At 44.6% G+C, this 10,579-nt stretch overlaps 1 protein-coding gene and 1 non-coding gene across 8 annotated transcripts in view; one reads left to right on the plus strand and one right to left on the minus strand.

Annotated features, from left to right (window-relative positions):
* BTBD7 (BTB domain containing 7) overlaps positions 1-1,761 on the minus strand; it is an 87,079-nt gene extending 85,318 nt beyond the window's left edge. For 3 of the 7 annotated variants that reach the window (XM_060620613.3, XM_078447887.2, XM_060620615.3), the window contains exon 1: positions 1,544-1,758. The gene's annotated coding sequence lies outside the window, so the exon portion shown is untranslated. Of the gene's footprint in view, positions 1-1,543 lie in introns of all 7 variants that reach the window. The other 4 variants (XM_060620612.3, XM_060620616.3, XM_060620617.3 and 1 more) reach the window with 4 other exon arrangements.
* Positions 1,762-1,900: 139 nt separating this feature from the next.
* On the plus strand, positions 1,901-9,774 carry LOC132670238 (uncharacterized). The gene is made up of 4 exons (XR_013555975.2): positions 1,901-2,589; positions 4,637-4,720; positions 5,131-5,273; positions 9,136-9,774. It is a non-coding gene; the product is annotated as an uncharacterized LOC132670238 (transcript).
* The last annotated feature ends 805 nt before the right edge of the window (positions 9,775-10,579 follow it).

A 10,579-nucleotide genomic window follows, 5' to 3' on the forward strand; every position in this document is an offset into this window, starting at 1 on the left:
ATAAATCTTAAAATGAGAATCTGATATAAAGAACTTGTTTAAATGCTGGTGTTGGGGCACAGAACAGTAGTTTGGCTTTGTGGGACAGAATATTGACCTATGGGTTTTACTGACTGCATGCAAGAATGGACCATGCCTGTAACTGGGTGAAAATATAGTTACAGGCCTATGAAAACTCTAAATGAAACGTCAGTCAGATCAGAGTGAGGCACTCTCTCTCATTTCTGCTTTCAACTTTATTGCACAAGGACCTAGACATGGGCACCAGTATTGCTGGTTAAGAATGCATTTCTCAATGAAGAATAAAAGGCTCAGGAGTGCATCGAAAAGAGCTCTCTAAATGGGGGGCGCAGCGAGGCTCAGATCCCAGTTGTGGCCCAAGCCCTGGCCAGCTGTAAGACCCACGGCAAGTCGGTCATCTCCCTGGGCCTAGATTCTCCGCTCTAAAACAAGTCCTACCAGAGCTCTAAAGGTTTTTCTGACTCCAAAAATTCCAGGACAAGTTTAATCACAGATTCCATTAACATGTATAATTCTTGCTATTTCAACTCCTTCTTCCACATTGCCAGAAGAAAGTCAAGTATTTCAGCAACCTGAAAGACATGGATGCTATTCAGAGACCAAAGATTCTGTCCGTTGGAAAAAACTAAGTAATTCTGTAAAAATGCCTATTTCCTCATTACAGTAGGATGTTTTGGCAGAGGGAACGGTTCTCTGGTAGAGATAACCAAGACTGCTGTGCATTAGGCCTAATCCAGAGTACTTATTATCCGTGCTGGTACGTAAAGAGGTGCTATCCTGGTTCAAAGCGGAAGCAACACTCAGAGCTTCTCCAAAAAGACGGCGAGAAAGTTCTCATCCTCGGGGTAAGGCTAGTGAGCAGCTGTGCAAATGATAAGGCACTGAAAATGCACGCTTTTGGCCATTCAAGTACTCCAAGCACAGACTCCTTTATCAAACAGTCGGTATTGTCTCCCTCCCAACCTGTCAAAACACGATTCCAGTTGGAGCCCGGAACAGTAACTTACCCGGGCAACCTAACTTCTCTCCCCTTGGGGCAGCCGTCCGCAGGCCTGCTCCTTCCCCAATTCCGGCCGGCCGCTCTCACGCCCACCCCGGGGCGGTCGCAGCCCCGCAGTCGGGTAAACACGCGCCCGAGTATCGGGAGCGGTTTCCCGGCGTCCTGGGAGCGGCGGGTCCCGCCCCTTGGAGCCCGGAGCTGGTCGGGCCGTCGTCGCGGCCACCTCGGGTCGCTCTCTCCGTCCCGAGTGCCACACCTCGCGCCTCTGTCCCCGGGACGACGGCGCACAGCCCAGTCCGCCCCTGGGAGCGCACGGGGACCGGCCAGTCCGCCGCCGCCGCCGCCTCAGCTCCAGACGGACGACTGCCCTCTCCTCTCCCCGCCGGCGGCGCCTCCCGCGGCGGCCGGGCCCCAGCCCGGCGCCCCCACCTCTTAGACACAGCCCCTTCCTTGCCGGGACGCCCCGCGCTGCGCCGGGCACAGCCTCGGCTCCCAGTCTCAGAGACACCAAGGGACACTCACCCCGGAGGCTCCTCCCGCCGCTGCTGCTGCCGCCGCTGGGACCGCGGCCGTCGCCCCCGCCGCCGCCACCAGCACCGCCGTCCGCACCGGCGCCAGCACCCCCGGCCATTCTCCTCCTGCCGCCGCCGCCGCCCTCTCCGCTCCTGTCAGTGGCTCAGGCTCCGGGGCTGCTCCAGGTTTCCCTCGCCGCCATTTTGACTCCTAGAGGGAGCAGGAGGGGCTCGGCTCCGCGCGGCCCTGGGGCGCCTGCGCGGCGCTGCGGAGCCGGCCCGAGCCCCCACCCGCCCCCGCCGTCGCCGCGCCTAGAGTCACGTGGGCCAGCGGCGGGCGCGCGCGAGCGCCAGGCCGGGCCGGGCAAGGGAGGAGCGTTCGCGAGCCCCGGGAGCGGTCGAAGCCGAGTGCGCGCGCATTATTCCCGCTCCACGCCTCGGAGCACAGAGCGGGACGCTCGGAGTTTGAAGCTCGTTGCAGCATCCTGCTTACCCTGGGGAATTGTGACAAATCATTAAATGTATCAGAATGGAATTATAATAACTACGTTACTGGACGACCAGGTCTACCAATTCCTGTTGCTATTCGGTGGCCGGCATCCACGGATCGCGCATCTTGCATGTGCGTCCAAAAGAAGACAGCGCTTCCGCGGAAAACTCCTTTCTGACAGTCTTGGCGTTTCGGTGGCTTCTTGGCACTTTATCTTAACTACTGCTGCATGGTACTTTTACAGACAGCACTTTGATACTTGCTCTATCGGGTTAAAAAAAAAAGTTTTCCTCAACAAAATACCTCCGTGAATGAGGGACGAGAATTGATGAAAGCGCAAGATCGCTACGTGGATGAGCCAAATCGCCCTTTCCTAGATGCCCCTTGTCTGGGAGTTTGCAATAATTCCAGCGATGCAGTAACAAAAAAACAAACAAAGAAAAAACAAAAACAAAACCCCAAAAAACCACACCTTATGTTTCTGCACCATCTTATAGTACTTAAAACACCGTTAAATACGTGGCTTCGTTTGAACACCGAACCACCCTTTGAAGTAGTCGGGACAGGTATTAGGTTATAGCCGTTTTATAGCTAAGAAATAGGCTCAGCAATACTCAGTCGTTTGCCCCCAGGCACACATGCAACATTAGTAAGTAGACAGCATTAATAAGTAGACGTGGGCAAGCCCAGACTAGAAGTCCAGACACTTTGACCCTGGTCGCCAGGTATATCACTCCTCACAGTTCCCAAGTAGAGCTTAGCAATACCTGATGTATTTGTCCTCTGGGAATTTATTTAAAACCCTCTTAAAGTATTTGCATTTTTCTTTAAAAATTTTTTTTAAAAATATTTATTTATTTTTGAGAGAGACAGAGAGACAGAGTGTGATCAGAAGGGCAGGGAGAGAGGGAGACATAGAATCTGAGGCAGGCTCCAGGCTCTGAGCTGTCAGCACAGAGCCACCTGTGGGCCTCAAACTCAAGAACTCACCTGAGTTCATGACCTGAGCCCAAGTTGGTCGCTTAATGGACTGAGCCACCCAGGTGCCCCTAAAGTTTATTGTAATTTTTTATAGTTTATTGATTTACTTTGGTGGGGTGGGAGTATCAGCAGGAGGGGGAGCAGAGGATCTGAAGTGGCCTCCATGTCCATACCATAGAGCTCAATGTGGGGTTCAAGCCCACCAACCGTGATTGTGACTTGAGCCCAAGTAGGATGCTAAACTGACTGAGCCACCCAGGCTCCCCAAAGTATTTGCATTTTCAGTCTCTACCCACGCTTTGAAAAACAAGTTCTCTAAGTCACATCCAGTCTTTTTGTTCTCAAACCACCTCTAAGCTTCGAAAAGTAAGAGCAGTTTTGAATTTTGTGGTGTTTTAAATCATCTCTTGGTCCTTTATTATTTTATCCAAACATTTCATATGTGATTGTAGGATTTAAGTTTTTTTGACATCCTTCAATGGAAGGACTTTATCTCTGTGAATATTATAGTTGCTTCTCTCTGAACTTTCTTCAGATTTGTTATATCTTTCTTGTGCTCATTGATCCCCTCTTTACTTCCTTGAAAAGATATTTCTTTCCAGTCTGTATTACTTCATTTTCCCCCCACTCACTCCATACATCTCTCCTACCCCAATCCTTGAAGGTTTGGAGATTGTAGTATTCCCTTGTCTGAAATAGATTCTCCTTTAGCTGGTAAAGTTCTCTTCAACTGAGCATACAAGTGTGGGCAATGGACAAGAAGTACATAGAAAAGTGAGAAAATACAGAGGAAATAGGCCCATCCAGTTGAAGCAAAGACTCTGGCGGCCACTTCCTATTACCTACACTGTTATAATACTTAACCCTAAAGGCATAATTAAACCTTATCTAAATTCAAGCCACCTACCATTATTTTTCCTTCCTTTTTTTTTTTTTTTTGGCAAAAATAAAAAAGTCCCACAAAACAAAATACCCCCATACCACTTTATTCCAACCTTTATCCAAAAATGTAAGAAGTGTTAAAAATGAGCTTCAGATGCTGACCTCCAACCTCATAGCAAATGGGAAGAGAGGGTCAGGGTAGAAGTTCACTGGATAGGGGCACCTCGATGGTTCATCAGTTGAGTGTCCAACTTTGGCTCAGGTCATGATCTCACAGTTTGTAGGTTCAAGCCCCTCATTGGGCTCTGTGCTGACAGCTTGGAGCCTGAAGTCAGCTTTGGATCCTGTGTCTCCCTCTCTCTCTGCGCCTCCCCCACTTGTTTTCTCTCTCTCTCTCCCTCTCTCAAAAATAAACATTAAAAAGAATTAAGAAGTTCACTGGATAGAAGTTCTCCACTCCTGGAGAAAAGGGAAGCCACAGGCATGGTATAGGATTAGAAGAACACTAGGGTCCTTTGGAAAATGAGACCCTTTCTCTCCTAAGACCTCCCCTACCTGCAACCCTCCTCTTCAACAGTGAAGACCCATTTAAAATTCTTGACACCTGTACAGGAATCTGGTCCATAGCATATGTGGCGGGCAGCTAGCTGACCAAAAAGGGCTTAGGGCCCGCCCCCTGCTTCTTGGCAGGTAAAATTGGGCACAACTCAGCTTCCACCTCCTCACTCCTCTCTTCTCTCTCTTTCTCAGAAATGTCATGGCTCACAAAAATAATCTGGTACCACCAGGTGATCCGGACAGGACCAGAACCTGACTTCAGGCAGAAGGTTACAGGTAATTGGAGCCGGATGTCAGCCAACTGAGTTGGCAGGACATTTGAGGTTGGTCACAAGGACTGCAGTCTCCTGGTGGTCATGGTTCCAGGCCACCATTTTTTTTTTTTTTTTTTTTGGATTCAAATATTTATTTCTTTTTTGTGGTGAAGTAAATACAGTAATGTGTTTTATTTTATTTATTTATTTTTTAATTACATATAATTTATTGTCAAATTGGTTTCCATACAACACCCAGTGCTCATCCCAACAGGTGCCCTCCTCAATGCCCATCACCCACTTTCCCCTCTCCCCCACCCCCACCAGGCCACGATTTCTACCACATTACACTTATCTTTGGCCCCCTCAGTGAGGCAAAGCATGGTCAAAGTCCATGCGTGCTCCACATTATCCTTTTCTTTAACCTTGGAGGTGAAAGAGTTGGGATGGCTAGAGTGCTCATCACTGAAGAAAAAAAGGAATGGGGGGCCTGCAGATCTTCAGACCTCCAAAACACCCCACCTGGCTGAGTTCTTCTGATTCAAGACTGCTAAGGCCAGTGGCTGTGCTGCAAGGTATTTTCCATTAGTTTATTTTTGTCTTAATCAGCTAAATATTGCATTAATATTAAAATAGTAATAAAAATACTAAAAATTGCATTGTCCATACCACTTCTTGATAATTTATTAAAATATTAAATAAGATAAGTCCCCATCACAGGCCCCGTGGTTCAGTCAGTTAAGCCTCCGACTTCAGCTCAGGTCATGATCGTGCTGTTCATGATCCCTGTGTGGGGCTCTGTGCTGACAGCTCAGAGCCTGGAGCCTGCCTCGGATTCTGTGTCTCCCTCTCTCTCTGCCCCTCCCCAGCTCTCTCTCTGTCTCTGTCTCTGTCTCAAAAATAAATAAACATTAAACATTTTTTTTTAAAAATTAAGTCCCTATCATTTACACTTTCTCACTTATTCCCAACCGTCCTTTTTTGACTTTGGTTCTGTTTCCTAGACACAATTTTGAAAACAAATGAAAATAAAACGAACAACAATAGAACTCTAAAATTCCAGGGTAATGTAGTTTTCCTAAAAGCCTTTGATATGGAAATCTATCAAAGGCTTTTGCAAATACCAGATAAGGTCTGCTGGTTCTACCTTGTCCTTTGGTCCATCTGCATATTCAGAGAACTCTAGTAGACTAGAGTTGGGTATGATTTGCTTTCACAGAAACTAAGCATTGGTGTTCCACGATTTTTTCCACCCTATAATTCATCTACCTTGTATGTGTCTAGTTGTGTCTAGATGCGTCTAGTTCAATTTAGTCCAACAGGTTTTTTTTTTTTTAAGGCATTCAATACCATGTGCCAAGCACAGTGCCAATGCTCAGGCTAAAAAACCAAATCATTCTTTGCCCTTGAGAAGCTTAGAGTCTAAACAGGAAGACAGACTGGAGGGGGGGAAGGCTAGTGCTGAGATAATTCAGTAGTGGTGAACAGCACAAGTCCTAGACTTATACAGATCTGAGTGGGTATGTGACTACAAGCCAGGACAATCAAAATCCTTTCTGGAAATTTCTGCCAGGCTATCCTAGGATATGTTTCCTCTTAATCTGTTTCTCTGGGATTATGACCTTAAAGGACAATGTCGATCTTTTTTACCTGCGAGGAGAAAGCCATGAGGAATAGGAGAGAAGGAAGATCACATGCAGAAAGAAACAGAGAACTTAACAGAAAGGGGAGTCATGACATCATTTGAACTCTTGGAATTTTGTTTTTAAGTAATTTCTACACCCAACTGGGGCTCCAACTCACAACCCTGAGATCAAGGGTCCCATGCTCTAACAACTGAGCCAACCAGGTGCCCCTTACTTTCCTTTTTAAACATCTTAAACTTGTTGGGTGTGAGTAAGAACAGTGGGTTTCTGTCACTTGGAATCAAGAGTCCTAAACTTATGTTCTGTTCCTCTTCCTGTTCCCTCCATCAGCAAATGGTACCCCATCCACCTGGACACCTATGCTGAAAACCTGAGTCGTATCTTGCATTAACTTTGTCTTCTATTTTCTGCTACTCCAGTCTGTTCCTTCCTTTTTCTACCATACATAACCATTCATTGAAGACCCTTCCTAGGCTCCATTCTGGAATACAGTATGGAAGCCAGGTTTTTGAAATGAAAAAAGGGAAAATTCTATTTCTTCTTATGCTTTGCTCATAATGATTCTGTTTCCAAATGTTTTTCTGGATCTCTTAGAGTCTAAAATATTAAGTGAAATGAAAACACAAGGGTCAAAGTGCCCAGGAGAATGACTGGTACTTTGAAAGATGTGAAAGATGTCTTCCCGATCCCAGGAAGAAAAAAAAAAATTCTTATCACCAGAAATAGAGAATCAGAGAGTTAAAGATTAGGGGAAAAGAAGTGAGACAGAAGTAACCATACAAGATAATATCATATATTGTATTATTGCATTTTATCCTTTCTAAGATGCCCCGCTTTTTTTTTTTTTTACATTTTTTAACAATGCTGAAATTTGTTGTCTTACAATTTTTTAAGAAAGGTTATTTATTAATTTTGAAAGAGGTGGGAGATGGAAATGGAGAGAGGGAGAGAGAGAGAGAGAATCCCGAGGAGGCTCTACACTGACAGTGCAGAGCCTGACATGGGGTCTGAACCCACAAACCGTGAGATCATAACCTGAGCTGAAGTCGGATGCTTTACCGACTGAGCCACCCAGGCATCCCGTCTTACATTTTTTTAATGTTTATTTATTTTTGAGAGAGAGACAGAGTGTGAGCAGGGGAGGAGCAGAGAGAGGGAGACAGAATCTGAAGCAGGCTCCAAGCTGTCAGGACAGAGCCCGATGTGGGGCTTGAACACACAAACCATGAAATCATGACCTGACCTGAAGTTGGACACTTAACCGGCTGAGCCACCCAGGTGCCCCTACATTTTTTTTAAAAGATTTTGTTTTTAAGTACTTTCTACACCCAACAGGGCTTGAACTCACAACCCTGAGATCAAGAGTTGTATGCTCTACTGACCAAGCCAGCCAGGCACCCCATCTTACAATCTCTAACTTCTTAGCACTGGCTCATGATTTAGTTCAATATATATATTTTTCTTAGTGAGACATTAAATAATGGCATCTTAAATTTTATAAAATTAAAAAACAGGCAAATCTTGGGGTACCTGGCTGGCTGAAATGGAAGAGCAGGCAACTCTTGATTTCAGGGTCATGAGTTTGAGCCCCATGTTGGGTATAGTTCGAGATGAATAAATAAATAAATCTAAAACATTTTTTTAAATGGGACTTAACATTGTGTTAAAAAAAGGGGGGGCAAAGCTAAACCATTTGGTTTATAGATATAGAAACCCTAAACTCTAGGGAAAGGCAAGGATGAGTAATGGTGATACAATCTCAAGTATTTAAGATGCTATGGAACATTCTGGAGGTCTAATTGGCAAGCATGCCAGCCAGTTCTTAATCCTTTGGAAGGATATGTTTCCCCCATGAAACCTAGAGATGTAATTTGCCTCAGTTTCTCCAGCATCCTACTTCCAGGATCATCCTCCCACATCGTCACGGCCCTGCATCCATTTCCCACTCTCCTTCTTCATAATTCCTCATTTTTCCCAATTAAGTGGTTTGAGTTGGATTGATCCCGTGTTTTGTACCTGGTTGCCTGATTTAAATTTTTTAGCAAATGCTATTCCCCTGACTTTAAAGATTAGTTCAGGGAGGATATGGAACCCCGTCAAGAACCAGGATGTGGTGAAATGTTCGCTAGGACTTCTGGAAGAGAAAAATCTCTTCTTCCACAGAAGATGCTGGAAGGGTCTTTCCCTCTTCCTTTGAATATGACTGAAAGAGGATGTAGTCCCAGTATTTGTTCACAACCATGTTGCTAACTGAGGGAAATCTGCCTTAAGGTAATATTAACTTGTTCCTTAAGAAAAACTGACACCCTGGTGACATCATTAGACACACTTAATCAGGCTTTATTCGAAACTAGTCCTCCTTCTGGCCTTTCCACTTATGTGAGCCAATCCATTTTATTATTAGGTTTTCTGTAATAATTTTCATTCAAAGTAGTCTTTTTTAACATTTTTATTTATTTTGAGAGAGAAGCAGAGAGTGTGAGTGGGGAGGGGCAGAGAGAGAGGGAGAGAGAATGCCAGAGCAGGCTCCACACGGTCAGCACAGAACCTGACACGGGGCTCAATCCCATGAACGAGGACCTGGGCCGAAATCAAGGGTCGGATGCTATCCAGGTGCCCCTCATTCAAAGTAGTCTTAACTAATACATACATGACCTCATTTAATCTCCACATCAGCATTTTAAGGGAGATATTATTATACCAACTTTAGGGCTTTGCGGCTAGTAAATGATAGTATGGAGGTCTGACCTTTGATATTTTGGCCTCAATTACCAATGCCTTTCCATTCTAGCGTAACAGAAATCCATTGAAGAATTTCTGGATGTGGTTCAGGAGAGGAAGAGGAATGTCAAATTTAAGAACTAAAAGGTGGGAGAAGAAAACTAAAATAGTTTTCATCACATGTAATTTTTTTGAAAGAAGAATCCAGCAGTTCTTTCTCAGGGCTCTTTATAATAATGGACCAAGGCGCTTACTGGATCTCTCGTTACAGTCGTGCTGGCAATTCGAAAGTATGTTACTAATGTTACCAATTGCATCACTCGGGAATGTTTTTCCCACCTCTGTAACTCTTCTGCTTTTGCTTCTTGCTTATTTGAGTTTCTCTGTCTTTGAGGTCATGCAATTGTAAAGACAGTCACAAATAGATCCAGAGAGACGCCCTGCATTCTGCGAAGACCTTTGGTCCTTGAATAGCAATTAAATGTGTTTTTCTAGAAAGGAGAAGAAGTCAAGGTGTTTGGGCCGGAGGTGGTGCAGCCTTCATTCATTATATAATTTTCTAGAACCCTAACACCAGTTTGTTTAGGGCATGAACATTTATAAAAATCACATTAAAAAGAAGCTAGTGGGCGAGTGTGCATTACTTGTTCATTGTATATAGAGCTCGCAAATCAAAAAACCTGATCGCTAGGCTATGGCTCTAATTATGCCCTTTTATACAACTGCAGCAGGAATGTCCCATATTGTAGGTCACCGAGAATATATTGAATCCAGGGTCCGCTAAGGCCTTTCCTGAAAATTGTAGAGGTTTGAGTTAACAGAGCTAGTCTTTTGTGACTTGGAGAATTTAAACGGAGGAAGGTTGTTTGTACCTGTAATTTGAGAAGCTTAAAGTACCACCTCCTGGGGTAGGGGTAGGCGGCAGGGAGCTTAATTGTGTCGTGGCTGAATTTGGAGTCAGATTTACTGACAAGGTCAGAAGTAATTTAAAGTTTTTGTCACAGAGGAAGACCTAAAATGCTTGATTCTCACATCAACAGCACTGTCTGTAGCCTAAACTTTTAAGATTGGGATTAGTTCAGGCAGGGTTGTCGTTCATTGAGATCGTTTTTAACTTACTTCAGCATTTTTTGTTTCTCTGTTTTAATAAAAAAAAAAAAAAGGCGGGGGGGAACCTCAAGAAGACAAAACTTGAGTAATAGTGCCTTCATTAAGACTCTTTTGGTTGCAAGTGATAGAAATCCAGCTACCACTAATCTGAACCAAAAAGCAGCATTCAGCCTTGGCTGACTCAGTTGGTAGACCATGTGACTCTTGATCTTGGGGTTGTGAGTTCAAGTCCCACATGGGGTGAAGAGATAACTTTAAAAAAAAACCAGGATTTATCATTAAAAAAAATAATAAAGTGGCCCCAAACTCAAGGACAAGACATTCACCCAAGCTTTAAGAACAATAAGAAACAGGAATTTGAATATGGTCTGGATGTTCCTTCTGTCCCTTTTCTCTGCTTTTTC

This window comes from Panthera onca, chromosome B3 (assembly GCF_046562875.1).
Source record: "Panthera onca isolate mPanOnc1 chromosome B3, mPanOnc1 haplotype 2, whole genome shotgun sequence".
NCBI lineage: Eukaryota > Metazoa > Chordata > Mammalia > Carnivora > Felidae > Panthera > Panthera onca.